This window comes from Phyllostomus discolor, chromosome 1 (assembly GCF_004126475.2).
Source record: "Phyllostomus discolor isolate MPI-MPIP mPhyDis1 chromosome 1, mPhyDis1.pri.v3, whole genome shotgun sequence".
Lineage (NCBI taxonomy): Eukaryota > Metazoa > Chordata > Mammalia > Chiroptera > Phyllostomidae > Phyllostomus > Phyllostomus discolor.
Genome location: NC_040903.2, coordinates 183,510,555 through 183,530,596, shown reverse-complemented (window position 1 = coordinate 183,530,596; position 20,042 = coordinate 183,510,555). Strand labels below are relative to the sequence as shown.

The 20,042-nt window shown below is 42.6% G+C and overlaps 1 long non-coding RNA gene across 4 annotated transcripts; it reads left to right on the top strand.

The window, feature by feature from the left end:
• Nucleotides 1–908: 908 nt before the first annotated feature.
• Nucleotides 909–18,893, top strand: LOC118496983. 4 transcript variants are annotated; one of them, XR_004899528.1, is made up of 4 exons: nucleotides 909–1,530; nucleotides 6,644–6,970; nucleotides 9,608–9,870; nucleotides 18,804–18,893. It is a non-coding gene; the product is annotated as an uncharacterized LOC118496983 (long non-coding RNA). The 4 variants fall into 4 exon arrangements; XR_004899526.1 differs by lacking the exon at nucleotides 18,804–18,893 and adding an exon at nucleotides 18,140–18,792; XR_004899525.1 differs by lacking the exon at nucleotides 18,804–18,893 and having other exon boundaries at nucleotides 911–1,530; nucleotides 9,608–10,171.
• Nucleotides 18,894–20,042: the final 1,149 nt, after the last annotated feature.

Here is a 20,042-nt window from a genome sequence, read left to right as displayed (position 1 = left end):
CTTTCTAACTGTAGAATTTAAAAATTACTTTAGCACTTACGCAATCAAAAATAGATGCTAAGTCCCTGTTTTTTCCAGAAATAATTTGAAGTTTTACCTACATTTTCTCCCCTTTGTTTTACAAAAGCACCCTGAAACACCCTCTACTGTATTGGACTTTTTGGTTTAGTGAACTATCATTTTAGCCCTGATTTCTAATTTTACTTAAGATTGGTTTATATGTATGCAGGCTTCGTTCGCAAAAACTTTACGGTTTTCCTGAGTTTCTGGAAAACTGGAAGGGCATTTCTGACCCCTGAAGCCAAGCATGCCCTTTGGCAGAGGTTTAGCCACTCTTTCGCCAACACCTGACTGGCCCCGCCCCCGTCCCTGAGCTGAAGGGCCGCGAGTGAGCGCAGTAAGTGGAAAGAGCACACCCCGAGGGCAGAGAGACCTGGACGCACAAAGCTGGTTCCCCCATAAAGAATGCCTGTGACCTTTGGCAGGCGATTTAATGTTTCTCGGGTTCAGCAGCCCGCTGTGAAAAGGAGATGATAACGCGAAAGGTTGTTGGGTTGATTGAAGAATTTCAGAAACACCTCCTGCAAAGCGGGAGGCTGGTAGTGGGGGCTCCCTTCGTCTGTGCTTCCTGGCAAGGCCTCTGAAGAGCTAATCAAAAAAGAAGCTTGGCTGTCTCGCCCCAGAGCAAAGGCCTTCTAACTTAAAAATGAGTTTATTTGGACGTAGGTGAGAATCCAGTCTCCTCGGGTTGATGATTATAAATAGTCCCTGCTTATTAAACACCTACGATGTGACTGTGACATTTGGCAAGTGCTTTAACCTTCCTGAACCATTCACCCCGCTCTGTGAAATGGAGATTATAATGCCTAATAGGATTGTTGAGGTTGGTTAAAGAGGTCGCTTTACATTCATTATCTCACTGAGTCCTCCCAACAGCCCAGAGAAATAGGCCTCATCTGGCCCCATTTTATAGCCGAGGACACTGAGGTCCAGATGTCAAGTGTTTCACTCAGGGTCACGCAGCTCATGCGGGAGAGAGTAGGGTTTTAAGTCTCAGTCTCCCCAGTCCAAAACCTACGCGCTCTCCACTGTACCTCCCGAGCCTTAGGGCGCTGATAAGTGAAAGGGGAACCAGATAATGGGAAATACTTCGGTGTTTTCCAGGCCTTAATTACATTCCAGTTCACAATGCAGGAAGGACAGTGATTTTCAAACTTCTCTTTTTTTAATCTGCAAAAAATCTGCAACTAACGGAGAGAGGAGAAATTTCCCCCTAAATGGTTTCAGTTTTGGCAGATCACACAGCAGTCCTTTCACCTCCGAAGGATGACCAAGTTGGTGTCCAGACATGAGAAGCAGCAAGATTTGGTTCTTTACTCTGCTTCTGAATAGAGTCGGGTCTTCAAGTTCCAGAAAAGGACAATCTTCATCGAAGGTCGTCCTGTCTGGAAGCAGAGGGTGCTCAGAATCATGGGGATGCTGTTAACTAAGGTGAATTGACTCCAAAGCTACACCTTCATTAATGAGAAGGTGAGTCACACCAATTCAAAAAGAAGGGACTCGGGGAATGATGGGAAGCCAAAGAGCATCACTTACGGACCAGTTGAGGGAGAGAGAGTGGGTAAGGGAAGGGAGGAAAATGTTTGTACAAAGAGAACCAGGGACTTGGTGCTTTTAAAAGCAGCACAGATCATCAAAACTCAGCCTGTGATGCTGAACCAGCATCCCACATTTGCACAGGCAGCCAGCATCAGCATTGCATCCGAACAGGTGGAAAATGCATTTCCTGGGCAGTCTCTTAACTGGGTGGGTAGCTGTGGCCTGTGAAAAATGCTTGTGTCTACAAATAATGTGCTCACACAGAAAAATTTTTGAAAATCTAACATGGAATTAGACTTGATAATGAGTGCATTGTGGGTGAAAATAGGTCTCTTCCCCTTTGCATTTGGGGCAGGCTTGTGGGTAAAAGGACCCTCACTCTAGCAGTCAGGCAGGCCCTTCAGAACCCCAGCAATTGTTGGCTTCCCTGTTCCTTACTATTATTTCTGACAACTGTAGGGTAGGCTGTGCCTGTAGGATAATGTCAAATTAAGGACAGTCTTCAAAACAGATAAAATCATTATTTGCTTTGAATTAGTGCTATTGAAGTGCCATGTTTTACATGAAGTGCAAGAGACGTATTTTGATTTCCCTGTAATGTAATAGTGTTTTGGCTAATGGTGAGAGGAGCTGCATTTAGTCATCTTTGGGGTTTTTTTTAAATGAAATTTGCTATGATAAGCAACTTCCTTCTCCCATATTCAGGGCTTTTCTGCTTTTAGCCGTGTATTTCTCGCTCGGCAGAAGTGGCGGACGCTGCGGATGTCTGCTTTATTAAAGAAGGGACGTGTCACTTGAGAGACGGATGACACCGATAGAGCTTTCCAGTTCACATGGTTTGAGATTCTAATATGTCCGATAACTATAGTAAAATATAAGCATCCTCTTATGTTTACAGGTAAAAGAAAGCCAAAGATCTTTTCCTAATACAATTCTAAGCACACAGCAATATTACGGCTCCAGCAATTATTACGGCTCCAAAAACCTAAAGCATTTCTGTGTTAAGGAACAGTTGCCAGAAAAGTTCAATCTCTTGGAAGCTGAACCTTGAAAAGAAGAACACCTAAAATACCCAAAATGTTTGGGGGTTATGTGTTCTTGCTGGTTTGTTTTTTTTTCTCTCCTTCAAAATTTTTTTTTTCCTATGAGCCTCTGGCCTTGCCCCAAGAAGCCCCCCTGGACTGGTAACTGCCTCATCTGTCTGCATCCTGGTTTTATTCGACAAACACCAAGCGATCATGTAAAACCTAAAAAAAGAATGGCCAGGTTTGTTTTTGTGACTGTCAGCAATGTTTTGGCTATTTTGAGAATGTAGGACAGGGTTAGGGATTAGGACCAGCCTTCTCTTCTCTGTGTATCAGAGCCGCTTAGCAGTAATTAATCAGGACACTAGGTTTTGTACTCCTGGTTCAGGTCATTTGCCTATGAGCTGCTCGAGCCTTTTACAAAGGCATACTGCATATGTTTCTGGGTACCTTTTTGAGAGAAGATTTAAATTGGCCAGATGAATAATACTTCGTTACAAGTGTTTTGCCCTAGGCAAAAAGGTTTTCTTCATATTATCATAGCCCGAAGCTGCAGTCCTCAAGCTGGATGTGACTGGTGTTACACTGTCACATGGCAATGATGTAAGAACAGGCCTCTCTGTGTCAGACAAATCTGGATTTAGGGGAATTATAGCAGATGTTGCAAAATGGCAACAGTTTAGCAAGTTCCTTTTATCCCACTGTTGGGAGGCAGGACCACTAAGTGTACCAGACAGAAAAGAATGTTTTCTTTGATCCTTTACACTCTAGGGTAGGGACTTCCCCAGTTAGAGAACATCGTTAATGATATAGTTATACAGTCACTGATGGATCAGAATACAGAATAAGGGTTGGCTTTTTTTTTTTGTATTTGGTTTGATTGAGCTTAGTATTTTTGGTCATTTACATTATAAGCTTCAGAAACCCTCTAAGGTTTTATTCTTAGTAAAGAGAGCATACTTCTCTGAAAGAAACTGAATAACGAAAACAAAAACCAACCTGTGCAAAAAATATTTTAACCTTGGCAATCTCATACAGCGGTTATTCTAATGTTGCCATTCTAATAGGTATTAATGAGCGTGTCCAGCCGTGTTGGACAACAAGGGGCACTGCATTGTCAGTGTTCGTACCAGTCTTACTTTCTTACAAGACAAAGCAGTTTTCAAAAGCTTTGGATTCCTCTGATCTAGATTCTTTTCTATTCCATTCTAATAAAATTAATTCATACACAGGATCACGACGACTAGGTAGACCACAGTGATGCGGAGACAAGAACAAACACAAAAACCGTGCCCTGATAGGAGTGACTCCAGGTTGGATTTGTGGGAACTGTGTTTTGCTGTGGTTTGTATGCATTTCTGGGACTCTCTCTGAGTCTCCAGAACCTTTTATTTTGGGGAAATGTAGCATCAAATATCACGACAGCCTGTTGTCGATAGCACTTCATCTCATACCTGCCAAAGACAGCACGTGTGTGCGTGAGGGGCAACAAGGAATAATTTCCCAGCAGGTAAAGACTTCCAGTGATTATTAAAACACACATGCATAATGAATTTGCTCTTTTTTATGCAAATGTTTATTGATCATTTCCATTGGAGCATTAGACAGTGAAATGTGTGCAAACATTTAGACAATTTCTTTAAAAGGCTTCTATTTTTACAGAGTACTTTTTAAAAATTTAAAATACTTTTATTTGCAAATTGGGATTGCTGCTGGGAGCTCCTGAAATAATGAGCATATTCTCATTTTTTAGACAGTTTTCAATTAAAACAAAGAAAAAAGTATAAATATGAGATGCATTTAAAGGGCATCCATGTAGGTAGCTGGCTATATTTTGCATATCTTTTGAAGATATTGAAGGTAAAAGCAAATGCAAGCAAACCAAGAGAAGACTCTCACTAATGCCACATCCTTCTTTATAAAACAATATTTGATTATTGTTGCGCATTTCACCTATTTTACCACTGTTCGCCCCGGAGAATTGATTTGCTTATGCAGTCCAAGGACAGAGGATATTGAGGAAGATGTTGAATTTTCTGACTTGAATAATAGATAGTAGATGGAAGTGGACTATAATTACATATATTGCTATCCCTTTAATAAGATAAACATATATTCTCAAAATACATGTGCTAGAGATGCATGTAAAACTCATAGGTGAGAAGTTCCATAAAACCCAGCACTAAGAGCTTTACAAATGGAAACTTCCTTAAAAATGGCTCAGCCTTAACTTTGAATTTAAGATTACATGATAAAATGCACAAATTTTTGGACATCATTCATCTGAACCCTTCCCTATGGTTTAAATTAACCCCTTAATCACCTAAAACCAGGTCAGTGACACATTTCACATTTGGTTACAAAGACAACCCTGATGATTGGGTTAAGTATGGGGTGCATATATCGGTATTTCTGTAGGCAGTAGACTGGGGGGGGCGGCTGAAAGTGACTTTCTGAAACCTGCTGTGTTTAAGAGTCTGAGAGGCTGTCAAAAATGTTTCCAATAAGAGGTTTTGTTTTTTCTTCCCTTTCTGCCCCCCTGAAATGTCTACCCTAGGTATCTCAAAAACAAAACAAAATGAAACAAAACAAAACAGAAAATGCATATCTTTCTCAGAAATCCCAATACAGCTCTCAAGCATCCTGGTGACAGACAGTAATTCCCACACATACGTAGCTCCATCTAAGAACAATTTGGAAGAGTTTGCAGCGTGGCGGTAGCATCTGTTGTTTCACTGTTCAATAATTCACAGTTAGCCAGAGTAGGAAATGCAAACAATCCTTTTACATATTTGCATACTCAGAATTTGGCTTTTTGATTCATGATTGTTCCCATTAGCTTTGAAAATTCATGTTTCTGTCTAGTTGCATGTTTTGCTTGAGTGAGCTCAAATTATGCTCTTGACTCAAATATTATTACAAGTGTAAATACTTTGGAGATGTAAGTGTCTGCCGCTGATTTGGGGGTGTTTGTTTTATTGATTTTCATCTGGCGAGTTTAATATATGAGCAAACTTTTCATGGAGGGTGTGGGGCATTTGTTTGAACACTCCTGGAGTAATTGGAAATGCAACAATTGTTTAAAAAGTGGCATTGTCCATGAAAAGATTTAGTGAGGGATGAAGAAATTTCTTGAACCTAAAGACCTAATCTGGTGATCCAATTCTCCCCACTGTGTCCATTCCCGTGAAACTCCATTTACTTGCCCCTATCCATCACTAGCTCCCCGCATCCTACCTAGCCAATCCTCTAGGTTTCCCACATTGTCTCCTCTTTTGTCTTTTCAGTCTAAACAGAAGAACAACAGATAGGGTTCCGAAGGGCAGGGAGCATCAGGAGCTGCAGGAGAATGGCTGAGATGAGGGTCAGAGTCCTGCCCCTACTGCCAACAGTTACTACGGTTTGTGCTGCCCGGCTGAACAGTGTTCAAAGGCTTTGCTGGGCTTTGTTCCACTGTGTAGGGATTAGGCCTGGCGGTCTGAGAATTTGCCTTCTAATTAAAAAGGATAAAAGATAGAAGTAGCATTAGACTAAAACAGAGCAGTGATACTTCACAGGCTGATTTTTTTTAAAGTCACAAGACAACGCTAGAAGTTGTCAGGATATTTTATTTCTTTAGTATTCCACTCAAATTAAAAAGAGAAAACTTTGGAAACTCTTCCCAGCTGTTGTGCGTGGCACAGGGAAGTCTAATTGCATCTAAAATATCTGCTGTGGACAGTGAGGCTGTTTGGGTGGGGGGTTTGCAGTCAGCATCGCAGGATGAAGGCTGCTCCCAGAGCCACCTTCCTCTTTTTCAAATGCTGGCAAGAAACTAATTCTACCCAAAATGAACTCTGCTTTTCACTCCACCCCAGTGTGCCTGGCTCTCAGGCCTCCCAATGCCTACCCTACCTATTCTCTTTTCAAGGATCAATCATTCCTTTCATCTCCGTGCAGCTGTGGACACTATCTTAACCAGGTGTGAAATGCAATTAAGAAATAATTCTGACCTCACAGTCTTTTTTTTTTCTTTATAGCAATCTGATGGAGGGCGATTTTGAGTCTTTCCCATCAGTACTGCTCATGTTTTGTGGCAGTGCATGGGACGCTCACTGTGCCTCCACTTGCTAAGAAGCCATGCACAGATGCAGGGGCAGACGAGCAGCATCAGAGTAGACGATGCAGCCCGGCAAACCGTGCCTGCCTGCCATCCACTCACCCCTTGCGCCCTGTCTCAAGAGCTATATGCTAACAGGAGAGACGCCACTGACACTTGTTGAATGTAACAAGCGGCTGGGAGTGATTGGCCAAACACTCCGCAGACAGACGGGTTCTACCCGCTCCATCACAGGGAGGACACCGAGGTGAGAATTTCTGTTAGAAACGCTGATGAGATTATATAAATTAGTGGAGGTGGGGTTTTTAGAGGAGAAAGGGAGGGAAGAGTTTTGTGGAGGACTTCAGCCCTCACAGAGCCACCGAGCTCATATTGCACACGAGTATAAAGGAATGCTCCCTCGTTCCCACAGGGCTCACATTACGTCATGAGGCCAAAAGACTGAAATTCTTATTTTCCACTTATTTTTGTTTTCAGTCGGCCCAGCATAAACAAGTAAAGCTCCCTTAGAAAAGGGATGTTTGTCAAGTATGAGCTTATGAGACTAACCTGCAATGTACATAAGCACACTTGTGTTTGCTGTTTTTAAAAATCTGCATTTCTTTTTTGCTGGTTTTATCAAATTGAGCAAGTTATCAATGAAGTACATTGTGCATAAATGGAAAAATGGCGACCCTGGGTAGGACACAGGCCATGTGACCATCCAGCATATCATTTTGGGGGCTGAAATCTATGAATAATGTAAATATTGTTTTCATCACAAGACAGAATTCAGTATTTCTGATTTTCTAAACTTCAGCTTTTTTTTTCTTTTAAAGCCTCAATGGAATTAATATGCCAGTGGCTCTATTTTAAAAATGTATGAATTACATTATCAAACTATATGAAATATTTAAGAAATAATGCTTGTGGAATAATCCATATTGATTTCAATCATCACCTTTGCACTACAGCATAAAAAGGTTCTGTTCAGTTCTGAGCTCAGGGACAGCCGTGGCAATGTTGTTAAGTTTCAGTCCCTTCTTTTATTTTTGTCTTTTTGAGATGGCCATTGTCCCTGCTGATTTTCCAAATGTAGCAAAGCTGGGCCTGCTAGTTCCGCTCTAAAGAATACAAAGATAGCGATCTGATTCAGACGTGGAGGAACATCAGTAAGAATGACAACAGGAGCAGGTAACAGTGAGTCAACATTTGTTTCCAGTCCCGAACCCTCTTCAGCGTTTGAAATAGGTCAGCCAGCAATACAAAGCCAAACCAATTTAAGAATGTAATTCACAATATTTTGGCTTCTATTTCTCACCAGCTTCTGAGTAACATATTGTATAAGAAAGAGGTCTTTGTTGTGTTTATAATACATGTATAACCTGGTGGGAAGCCGAATAAAAAATGTATATTATTTGCATAACTTGAACTAAAGAACCTAGTGCATTATTTGGTCTTGAATGTCTTAAATTTAAGTGAGCTGGCTTAAGAGTAATATTACTCTATTACGGTTCTGTAATTCATATAATGAAATCATACAGCTAAAAAATTTAAGGTTTTACCAATGATAAGTGGAACCTGATTTCTGAGTTCCTTTTTAATGAAAACAGTAATTTATAAACTGGCACATGTGCGCCCCTTTTTGTTTGCTGACAATAAAAGGCTGTTGCATTTGTGTTCTTTCATCTGCTCTCCCCTCCGTGCATGTGGGAGAAGCCCGTTTAGCCTAGTGGTGCAGGCACCAAGGACGAAAACCCCCTAGAAAATCCAGGGATCTGCTTCCCCAACAGACCCACTGGAATGTCTGGATCCCCGTGCAGCTTTCCGCGCCCGGATGACCCCCACCCTGGCCTGGGTTTCCTTCCAGTCCACCGTGGGAGCCGTGGGAGCAAGTCATGCTGGACTGCAGCTCCTGCGTTGCCACACTGGCTTCCATGCATGGAAAATCGTGAGCTTCGCCTCACGTGGGTGGTGACAGTCATCTTTAAATCTTATGGGTGAGGGATGTTTTCCTGTAGTAGGAACATAAGCCCATAGCAATGTTCCCTCTCCCATCTAGGAAACGAGCATTTGCTTTAAAAATAGCTGGAGTTACATAATGTTTGTACAAAGCGAACAGAATCTTAAATGCTTCTAATGGTTCTATCATGGAAGTGCACATTTTGCCTGGCTGAATGTCCTTACCGCTGAAGAGAGATTATTCTTATCTGCCTATATTTGGAAATAAAGGACATAGTGTATAACCAGGTGTCGGAATGCTCCCTTCTTGCTACACCAAATACATATGATTATTTTATATTAACTATTTTACTTCACAATTACTAAAATATTTCTTGAAAGGACCTAGGAATGGCTGAATTAGCAAACTAATAGAGTAAAAAATAAAGGAAGTGATCAAATGTACAGAAAGAAAAAGAAATTGTTTAAGATAGTACACATTTGGACTATATACTCATATCTATTATCAAACAAATTCAAATGTCGAATACAAACTACATTGTCTTTTATTAATTTAATTAATTAAACAAAATTTTTAACTGGTTAATGGAGTGGTTCTCCTTCCTGAAAATACAACACTGAATATTGTAATAATAGTTAACTCTATAATCTAAATAACTCTACTACAAAAGTAACAACTGTCTTTAATCTTAATTTTTAAAAGCAAGGGCTGAAATGTATCAGCTCAATTGGAATCATCCTTTCAAAAGATTAAAACCATCACCATAGTTCTACAAATGGCATCCGGAAATAAAGATCCTTCTGGTTGACTTTCTGCTTTTTTTTTTTTTTCTGGAAAAAGGGGTTTGGAGGAGGGGAGGGTTTGGAGAGGAGGTATTGGCTTGAAAAATAGACTTGGACGAGTTGCAAGCTCTGCAAACAGATTTCTTTACCCGCAAGCCAGGTTGGAGCGCATCCCCAGACTGCTATTCTGAGCCACCGTGTCCAGCTGAGAAGACTGCCATCCCCAGGACGGCAGGCGCTGGATGCGTCCTCGCTCGCCCATCTCTGGACTTCTGTCAGCCTGGGGTCTCTCCGAAGCAGGAAGATTCCAGTTCTGCCTATCTGTGTTTTGGTGATACGAACTACTGTCTACCTGTGTGGGGCCGAAATCACAAAACTCGCTTCCCTTGGCAATAGCATTTGGACTGGAACCAAGGTCAGAAGGTAAATAGCCAGTGCTTTATCCTCGCAGCCAAGCCCTTGATAAGGGCGCTCTTTGATGTTGAGAATGATAGTTGGCTTTTTCAGAACTTATATCCAAAACCATAATACATAATTCATTTGCTTCTCTCATACAGCTGGTGACACATAGTTGAAGGTTAATTTAAAGATTACTTAATGACAAGAGCTACTTTTAAATTGATCGACTGATTCAGAAAGCAAAAGTGATCCTCCACTAACAAAAAATAAAAATTGCAAGCAAATATACCTACAGTTTTCAACTTCTACCCCCAAATTCATGACATTTCTTTATTTTAATACAAGCCAGGAGTGGGATGGTAGAATCCCTCTTACTAATGGTGCCTCTTTCTCCAAGGTCTCACCATGATTAAATTATTCATAGTACACAGTGGCCCCCCCACAAGGTGTAAAGAGTTCTACCTATGCGTGGAATGACTGTCTGCTGTATTGGTAATAAGTGGCTTCCACACTGGTGCCCAACTGTAATGAAAAGCTGTTCCCTTTTTTTACTTCCTTTGGTTCTGAAGATCGTGTCTCTTCTTTGATTACCTGAGCAACATGAACATCAAGCATATAATGCATTTGCTTCTCACACATTTGTCTTTGTGTGAAGACTCTTGACCAGGTAGGTATAATACCCACACATTCTGCAGTTTTTCCTTGATAAAATCATTACTTCGTCTGGGCATCCTAGTGACCTGATTCCTGTTTCTCCTGTGGCACCTGGTTTTGTTGCACCACACCCTGGGAGTGAGCGATCAGAAGGCTAAAGTTAATAGGAGGTGGTAGGTTACATCAAAATGAGTTGGAACAGCTATGACTTAAAATTAGTTCTTGGCTTGAAAACCCCACTCTGTAACTGGTACACTGTGAGCAACCACCCGCCATCCTATGGAAAACAAGGATAGCACAGACTATAAAGCTCAACTGCCTGGGTTCAAGTCTTTTACTAATTTTATGATGGGGGCAGCCTAACCTTTCTGTAGCAGTTTCCTCATCTGAAAAACGGGGACAGTGATAGCCCTTCTCTATACGCATGGCCGATGGACATGGACAATGGTGGGGGAGATGGCCTGAGAGAGTGGGGGGGCTGGGTGTAGGGGGGCAAAAGGGGAAAACTTGGGACAACTGTAATAGCATAAACAATAAAATATAATTGTAAAAATAGTCCCTTCTCTCAAAGCGAGGTTGGTAGGATCAGATGAACTGGTATGTAAAAACTCTTAGAATAGCACCTGGGTTGACATGGGCAAGACTTTGTGTCTCGTTTTCTTCTGTTGGTGTTAAGGATCCCAGTGCTGATCTTCTTAAGCTTTCTTTATCCACGTACTTCTTTGTGGCATCAATGCACCACTCAGTTCACTCTGCCAGGATATGTCTCCTATCGCCAAATAGCCCTTCCACTAGCAATCTGAAAGAAAACGCAGGGCCCTGGCTGGTGTGGCTCAGAGGATGGAGTGCCGGCCTGCAAACCAAAGGGCTGCTGGTTCAATTCCCAGTCAGGGTCCGTGTCTGGTTTGCAGGCCAGGTCCCCAGTGGGGGCCTGGTGAGAGGCAACCACACATTACTGTTTCTCTCCCTTTCTTTCTCCCTCCCTTCCCCTCTCTCTACAATTAAAAAATAAATAAATAAATAAATAAATAAAAGCATTTTAAAATTAGCTCAGGAATAAAAAAATGGGACATATAGTATCGTCATTAAATACAAAGTCAGAATCTCCAAACTTGTAATGGGAAGCATACCTGCTAAATGTGCTTAGCACTGCTGTCCACAGCCAATGGCAGCACTGCGTACGTTCTCTGGACTTCGCTATGTGTTTCTGACTGTGATGTTAATGGCTCCTTTGAAGAGGTTAAAAGCATATTGAGAGCAGCAATCGATGCAACTGTATTTATATGTTGTGATTTTCTCAAATATTAGGATATACCCTAATCAGAAATGCATTCACCAGATTACAAGATAAAGGACACTTGTCACACTAATAAATATAGCTTATTGTCTTTGATTCTTACCTAACCATGGTGATTTTTTCAGCATAGCACACATAGAGATTATCTTAACATTCTAATTCTAAATAAAAATGTATTTATAGAAGACCGTAGACATTTGAACAAATTTTTCAGAAATTGCTGCTTTTTTAAATTGGCTCCATTTTCATTTCAATGCTATTTTGGCCACTTTGAAGTCATGACTGGTTTCCCGGGGAAGTCAACAGAAGTTTGGCAGGTGCATAAGCTCTGCAGGGCAGAGAGCAAGAGGGGAAAAGAGCTCAGAAAGTCAATGCAAAATTTTGGGCACCTTTATGCAGCTTTAATAACTCTAAACCAAAATAGTACTCAGGGAATGACAAAATTTGGGAGAATTTTGAACTGGAAGTTGGTAGTTTGGGTAGTTTATTTCTGGCTAAGACCTAAAAGCAGCAGGAGAAGGCCTCCGATGGTGATGTAAACAGAAATCCATACACACACGGACCTGCCCCGTGAGTGGGGGCTCGACCCACCACCGCCCACGATGGCCCACTGACACCAGATTTCTACAAGGGGGTCTGCAGCCCTTTACTCAGCAGGAGGCACACCCCTGAGGAACAATCTGACATGCGAACTGAAGAAAAACTGAAGAACAATGCGGATTTGCCTTTTCTTTGCATTTCTTTGTTTTGATCATATGGTTTGTTCTTTATCCAAATGCCTTTCTCCAATTTCCTCAGCCCAGCAGTTTGAATGATTGCGTGAAGTAGACACATATCACTACATATGAACCAAGAAATGTATTTGAAAATAAATGTTTTAATTAAGATTGACATTTCTGAGCCTCCTGCTGAGGGCAGCTGCTTTCTCTCTAATATTACTTTGTCCCTCTCCATAGGAGCCCAATAGAAGAGGAGTTTCCACCCCACTTTAATACTAATTTAATATCAAAAGAACAGCTTTACTGTGTATACACAAATTTTCTTCTTTGGGATGTTATACCAGTTCACAAAGACTACAGATGGGTTTTGCCCTCTCATAAAGCATTCTCCTATTTCCCCAAATGTATGCCCCTAACAAGCGGGCTGCCCATGATGGGGGCAATAGAAGTCCCGCCATGCAGTTGAGGGAGGGAGGGACTCCAGGAATAGACACCAGTGCCCGCTCTTACTCCTGTCCGCCAGCACCGCTGGGGCAGTGTGGAGTCAGAGGCAGCTGTTTCATCAGCGTAGCGCCAGATGTTTGGGGCACAACCATAGCTAACCTGGACTGAGCACTGAGTATGTAGTAGACGCCATTCATTCACTCGGCAAAGACAGTAGTATTCCAGTCTCTGTGCTAACATCATAGTGGGAGAAGGTAGAAAATAAACTCAGCTATGTGGCATATCAGCATATGAGTCATTATAGGTCAATATAAAGTATTGCAGGGGGAAAGAAACCTCCAGGACTGAGGGTGTTTACTATTCAAAAAAGTGTGGTGACATTTGAATGAAGACTCAAAGGAGGCGAGACAGCAATATGTGGTGATGTCCTAGAGAAGAGTGCTCCAGGCAGGAGGAAAGCAAGTGCAAAGGCCCTGAGGCAGGCCTGTGACTGGTGAGTTTGAGGAGGCAGCAAGGAGACTGGGCCCTGTGGAGTAGGAGAGCAGAGTGAGAGGATAAGGCTGGGGAAGTAAGCTGTGGGAAGCCTCGGTGAGGACTCGGGCCTTGACTCTGAGCCATTGAAGGTTTTCTTAGCACTGACCTGATATGACCTATTTTAAAAAAAAAATAACTGGGTGAGTGTTAAGAACATACTGTAGTCCTTTGCAGACACATGTATGTATTATTAAGTCTCACAACAACCCCTAGAAAGCTATTATTATTATCTCAATCTTATAGATGAGTAGCTAAAGCACAAAGAAGTTGAGTGACTTGCCCAAAGTTACACCTAGAAAGTAGAAGAGATGGATTTTTGAACTCAAGTTGCCTGACTATAAGCCCTGGCTGCTAACTGCTGCACTGTCCTATCTCTCCACAAATAGAACCAAAAGTGATACTCGCTGCCACAGGAAGGGCTTACTTTTCACTGGGCAGACAGACAAAGGCATGTACAGATATAACTGAATGTTGTGCTGATAAGAGTGTATTAAACATGCCATCAACTCCTATACTTCAGTAACCATATAAAAGCCAATGACTTGTCTCTTCCTCTAATCTAGATCCTGTCCAGCACTTAGTCTCCTGATTCAACCATCTAATATAGTTCAGTGAACTCAGCACTCTTCGTTAATAGCCTATTATGTGCCAGGATTTATACTAAGCAGTTGTGTATCTCCGCCCTTATGGAATTGATATCACAGATCACAGAGAAGCGGACACATGAGTGCTGTTCAGTAGAATGTGTCTCCAGAGCATCTCCACCTGGATGCCTTGTGGACACTCCACAGCAACAGGTCCCAAATCAAAGACTTTCTCTGCCTTGATCCTCTCTCTTGCGTTTTGTATGTTAGAAAATGATACCCCCACATGCAGAATTCTTTGATTCGTGCTTGATATCACCTGTTCTCTCATTCCCCACCTCCTGGCCATGAATCCTGTCAGGTCAACGTTCCAAGGATTTTTTTTGTTTTGTTTTGTGTTTTTGTAATTTTTTGCTTTTATTATTTTTCTTTTTAAAATATATTTTATTGATTATGCTATTAGAGTTGTCCCATTTTCCCCCCTCCACTCCCCTCTACCCTGCTCACCCTCTCCCACCCACATTCCCCCCCTTTAGTTCATGTCCATGGGTCATACATATAAGTTCTTTGGATTCTACATTTCCTATACTATTCTTACCCTCCCCCTGTCTATTTTCTACCTACCATCTATGCTACTTATTCTCTGTACCTTTCCCTCCTCTCTCCCCCTCCCATTCCCCTGAATGGATAACCCTCCACGTGATCTCCATTTCTGTGGTTCTGTTCCCGTTCTAGTTGTTTGCTTAGTTTGCTTTTGTTTTTGTTTTAGGTGTGGTTGTTAATAATTGTGAGTTTGCTGTCATTTTACTGTTCATATTTTCCCCCTCTTTTTCTTAGATAAATCTCTTTAACATTTTATATAATAAGGGCTTGGTGAAAATGAACTCCTTTATCTTGACCTTATCTGAGAAGCACTTTATCTGTCCTTCCATTCTAAATGAAAGCTTTGCTGGATAGAGCAATCTTGGGTGTAGGTCCTTGCCTTTCATGACTTGGAATACTTCTTTCCAGCCCCTTCTTGCCTGTAAGGTCTCTTTTGGGAAATCAGCTGACAGTCTGATGGGAACTCCTTTGTAGATAACTGTCCCCTTACCTCTTGCTGCTTCTAGGATTCTCTCCTTCATTTTTACCTTGGCTAATGTAATTATGATGTGCCTTGTTGTGTTTTTTCTTGGGTCCAACTTCTTTGGGACTCTCTGAGCTTCCTGGACTTCCTGGAAGTCTATATCCTTTGCCAGATTGGGGAAGTTCTCCTTTATTATTTGTTCAAATAACTTTTCCACTTGTTGCTCTTCCTCTTCCCCTTCTGATATCCCTATAATTCAGACGTTGGAACATTTAAAGATGTCCGGGAGGTTCCTAAGCCTCTCCTCATTTTTTAAAATTCTTGTTTCTTCATTATTTTTTGGTTGGATATTTCTTTCTTCCTTCTGGTCCATACTGTTGAGTCCCAGTTTCCTGCCCATCACTCTTGGTTCCCTGTACAATTTCCTTTATCTCACTTAGTGTAGCCTTCATTTTTTTCATCTAATTTGAGACCAAATTCAACCAATTCTGTGAGCATCCTGATCACCAGTGTTTTGAACTGTGCATTTGATAGGTTGGCTACCTCTTTGTCGTTTAGTTGTAATTTTTCTGGTGCTTTGATCTGTTCTTTTGTTTGGGCCATTTTTTTTTTGTCTTGACATGACTGTTACGTATGAGGGGCAGAGCCTTAGGTGTTCACTAGGGCAGGGCAACCCAGTTGCTGTGTTGTGATGCTGTATGTGGGGAAGAGGTCCAAGAGGAAACAATGGCACTTGCTCCACACTCTGCTGGCTTTCAGTCACTTCCCCCACTTCTCACAAGCAGAGTGGGCCCTTCTGGTGCTGATTCCTGGGTGGGTGGGCTTGTGCACATTCTAGGACCCTGTGGGTCTCTCCAACAAACTCTCCTGTGAGGCTGGGAGTCCCTCCTAGCACTTCAACCTCCCACAGGTGTTTTCAATAGGTAGTTTGAGGCTTTATTTCCCTGTGCTGGAGCTCTGGGTTGTGCAGTCTGTCTTGCTTCCAAGTTGTTCCTCCTGGTTTATCTGCGCACGAATGTGGGACCGCCCACTCCACCAGCTGCCACCACAGCCTTGCTGGCCAGCTGCAGCCTTGTGCGCCCCAGTGCTGGGTTTGCCAGTCACTGCCTTGCCAGGAGTCCTCTCCGTGTGCCCATCTCCACCCCTCCTACCAGTCTGGATGAGTGTGTCTTCTTTAACTCCTTGGTTGTTGGACTTCTATACAATTTGATTTTCTGTCAGCTCTGGTTGTTTTTTGTTTTTAAATTGTTGTTGTCCTTCTTTTTGTTGTGTGAGGAGGCATGGTGTGTCTACCTATGCCTCCATCTTGGCTGGAAGTCCCTGAATGTCCCAAGGATTTTAAGGATGACTTTCATTCTTTATCCTCTCTCCCACCTTCCCCCTTGCACACCACCACCAGCTTTAAGCATAGCACAGCTTAAACAATTTTTGTAAAGAGGCAGATGATAAACGTTATGGGCTTTGCAGGCCACATGTAATCTCTGTCAAATATTCTTTGTTTTTGTTTGTTTGTTTATTTGTTTGTTTTACAACCTTTCAAAAATGTGGAACCATTCTCAGCTCCCAGACTGAATTTGGTCACAAGATAACAGCAACGGCCCCAAAGAGGTCTACCTACTTCCAGGGCATTCCCCTAGGCTCTCTTCCCACAGTGGCCTCCAGTCCCACAGCTTTGGTTCCATCCTTTTCATTTAAATCAGTATAAAAGCAGCTCATAGCACTCTTCTCCTTTAAATTTTCAACATGTTCCCTATTAACTGTGGAATAAAAGAGATTTCTTATATAAAAAATGCCTTCTGGCACCATCTCTTATTACCCCTTCCTCCACATTGAAGTTTCCTCACTATGAAGGAGCCACAAAGAAGTCGTACTTCAGAAAACATCTTATGGTTCCCTGAAGCCTTCCTATTTTCGCATATGCTGTGCCTTCTGACTGGAATGCCTTTCCTTCTTTCCTTTTTCTTCTTCTTTTTTCAAATTCTTAATTGGTTTACCCTTCAAGTTATCCCAATTTACATTTCTCCTTCAAGGTCCAATTACAAAATCATCTCATCTATGAAGTATTCCAGATCCCTTCTTTGCCACTGTCCTGTCTGGCTTGAAGCAACTGCCTCCTTGTGCTCCCAAAGGAGTTTGCACACCCCTGGCATAGTGGTTTCCAGTACAGGCAAGGTTGCCTGGTTTCAAGTTCAGTCCTGCCACTGACCAGCTGTGGGACACTAAGCTGAGCTCTAACGTGGTTCCTTCTGGGGAAAATAGGGGTTGTGTAATGATTAAGTAGTTAAAACATGTTACATCCTTAATATTCTCTGACACATCTTCAAGACTCTAAGGCTAAAAGTGATTATCTCAGCTAAAACATTGAGCATGATGTCTGATACCATTAGATTAAAAATTTGTTTTCTCATTAGATTCCACTGCTTGAGGGCAAAAACTCTTCAACTTTTATTGAAGGCCTAGAAGATAGTTTGTGTTGAGTAAATGTTTACTGAATAAATGAGTGATGCTAAATAATGGATATTTTAAGTGCAGTCTGGTTACTCACAAAGTTCCTTTGAAAACAGGAGGAACTTTCTGCTTCCCCTGGGACTGCTGGTAGCAGCAGGAGGACAGATGTGCTTCCTTGGGAACAGAAAGGCCACGGGCACAGAGTTTGGGACTGTGAGTTCTTGAACAGGCGGCCAAATCTGTAACCCACCACTGAGTAGCTATGCAGCCTCAAGGACATAACTTAACCTCTCTGTGCCTTCTTTTCCACCTATGTAAGATTCATAATAGCATTGATCTTGTAGGATTTTTTTGATGATGAAACAATTTACACATGTAAAGCACTTAAAACAGTGTTTGTGTGTAGAGTGCACATTCAGTAAGTGTTGGCCATCATTATGATCATTGACATCACTCTAAGGATGTGGGGCTCTGTCAGGACAGACTCATGCTTCAAAGCCTGGATGCAGTCCCACTGAGTTAGAGGTCTCTACATATTTTTTCTCAGGTCCCAGGTAATATCAGGGCCAGTCCCAGGCACAGGTGAAGTGGAGACATGAGGTATGCCAGTATATTCTTGCCATGTATAAGAAAAGATACATTAGGATATTAGGATATGTTAGGCTTCAAGGAGTAGAAGCTTCTGATTAAACTGGCCTACGCAGGAGGTAATTACTACAGCACATGATAAGGAATTCAGGAGTAGCTGGTTGAATTACCAACTCAACAATGTCCTCAAGGCCCCAGGTTCTTTTCATCTTCCTGGTCTGCCATCGTGACTTCAGGCCAGGACTTCCATGGTGACAAGATGACTGCAGGAACTACAGTCTGGGAGTTACCTTCAGACACAGCATTCATCAGATGAAGAGGAATGTCTCTTCTTGTGTGTTATTCTGAGAAGGAAAATACTTTTTGCAGAGGCCCCAGGGAAACTTTCCTCCATTGTCTTATTGGTTAGATTTGGGTCACATGCCCACCCCTAAACTACAGACTGTCGACAAGATTCACCATGATTGATTTACACTAACCAGGATTTACCCCCAAATTAGGAAGAGGGGTAGATTCTGGAATAAGATCGGAGTTCTATAAGCAAGGAAGAACTGGGGAGTGGCTATTGGGTAGGCAATCTGCAGGGTCTGCTATAAGAAATTCTTGGTATTTTCGTATTTCAGTACCATTTGTCATGGTGGTTTATTTTGGAAGAATTAGGCCATACAACAAACTCATTCAGACTAATTAAAGGATTTCAGCAGGGTTGTGAACTCCTTGTTTTGTGTTTATACATATTTTATTTTTAAAAATATTAGCACATCAACACACCAGACCAACCAGCCCAGGGATCCAGTGCCAGAAAGATAAGTCCCCTAACTTTTGGCTGTAAAAAATAGTGGGGGTTGGGGTGGCAGAAGAAACTGGGGGATTTTCAGGTCTCTCTTCTTAAAGGGCCTTGTACCACATACAGACTTATGCAGACTCACTCTCCTTGGGCTCCTGCACTGGGGCAGCAGCTTGAAGAGCACCAGTGACATATGGGGAGGAACTAAAGTGTCTGGAATCAGGGGGAGAGCTGAGGGACAGCTCCCTCTCAGATAGAACTGCAGACAGTAGTCATTGTACCTTTTCAGAGCCCCCCCCCCCATCACAGAGCCATAGTTCAGTGGCACCATATCTGAATCTCCATCAACCTGGCTCACACAGTAAGCCCTGCCCTGACAATTTCCTGAGGGTCCACCCCATCCAACTTACAGGCCCACCCAAGCAACCCTCTCACCCTGGTAACAGTGGCTTTTCCACATGAAGGGCTGGGGTGGTGCAGGCTTTAGGTGCAGGCTAAATCCACTCAGACAAGCAACAGCTGAGACCAGCCCTATACCTCTTGCTCAGTGGCCCCCGCCTCAGCACTAGCAGCAGCCATCTGCAGATCGCTTTAGAGCTTACACTAAGGAGCCCCAGACAGAACACAGGTAGGGGCTGACCTTGACATGCACCACCCAGGGAAACCCCAGAACCTGCACTCCCAGTGGAAAGTTACAGACCATGTCAGAGCACCACCCGACCACCTCCACAAGCCATGGAGCAAGGTAGTTACTGGCCAGGTGTCACGGCCAGTCCTACTAGCTATCTGGCCTGGGTATATCCCTCCCATTGACCTCTGGACAACAGTCAAGACTCATCTACAGGAGAAGAGAGTACTCAGCCCACATGGAGGGAACACCTCAAATACACAGCTTGGGGGATAGGGGAGGCTGTGCCACTGTTGCGGAAGAGCACTCACTTGTGGAGAGATGACGAAGCACAAACTTTATTACCCGGGGGGCTCAGAGGGGAATCCCAAATTCTGAGCCCCAAAAAGGCTGGGCCGGAGTCTTCTTTAAATACACAGGCAGAAACAGAGAGGGGGTGAATCATCT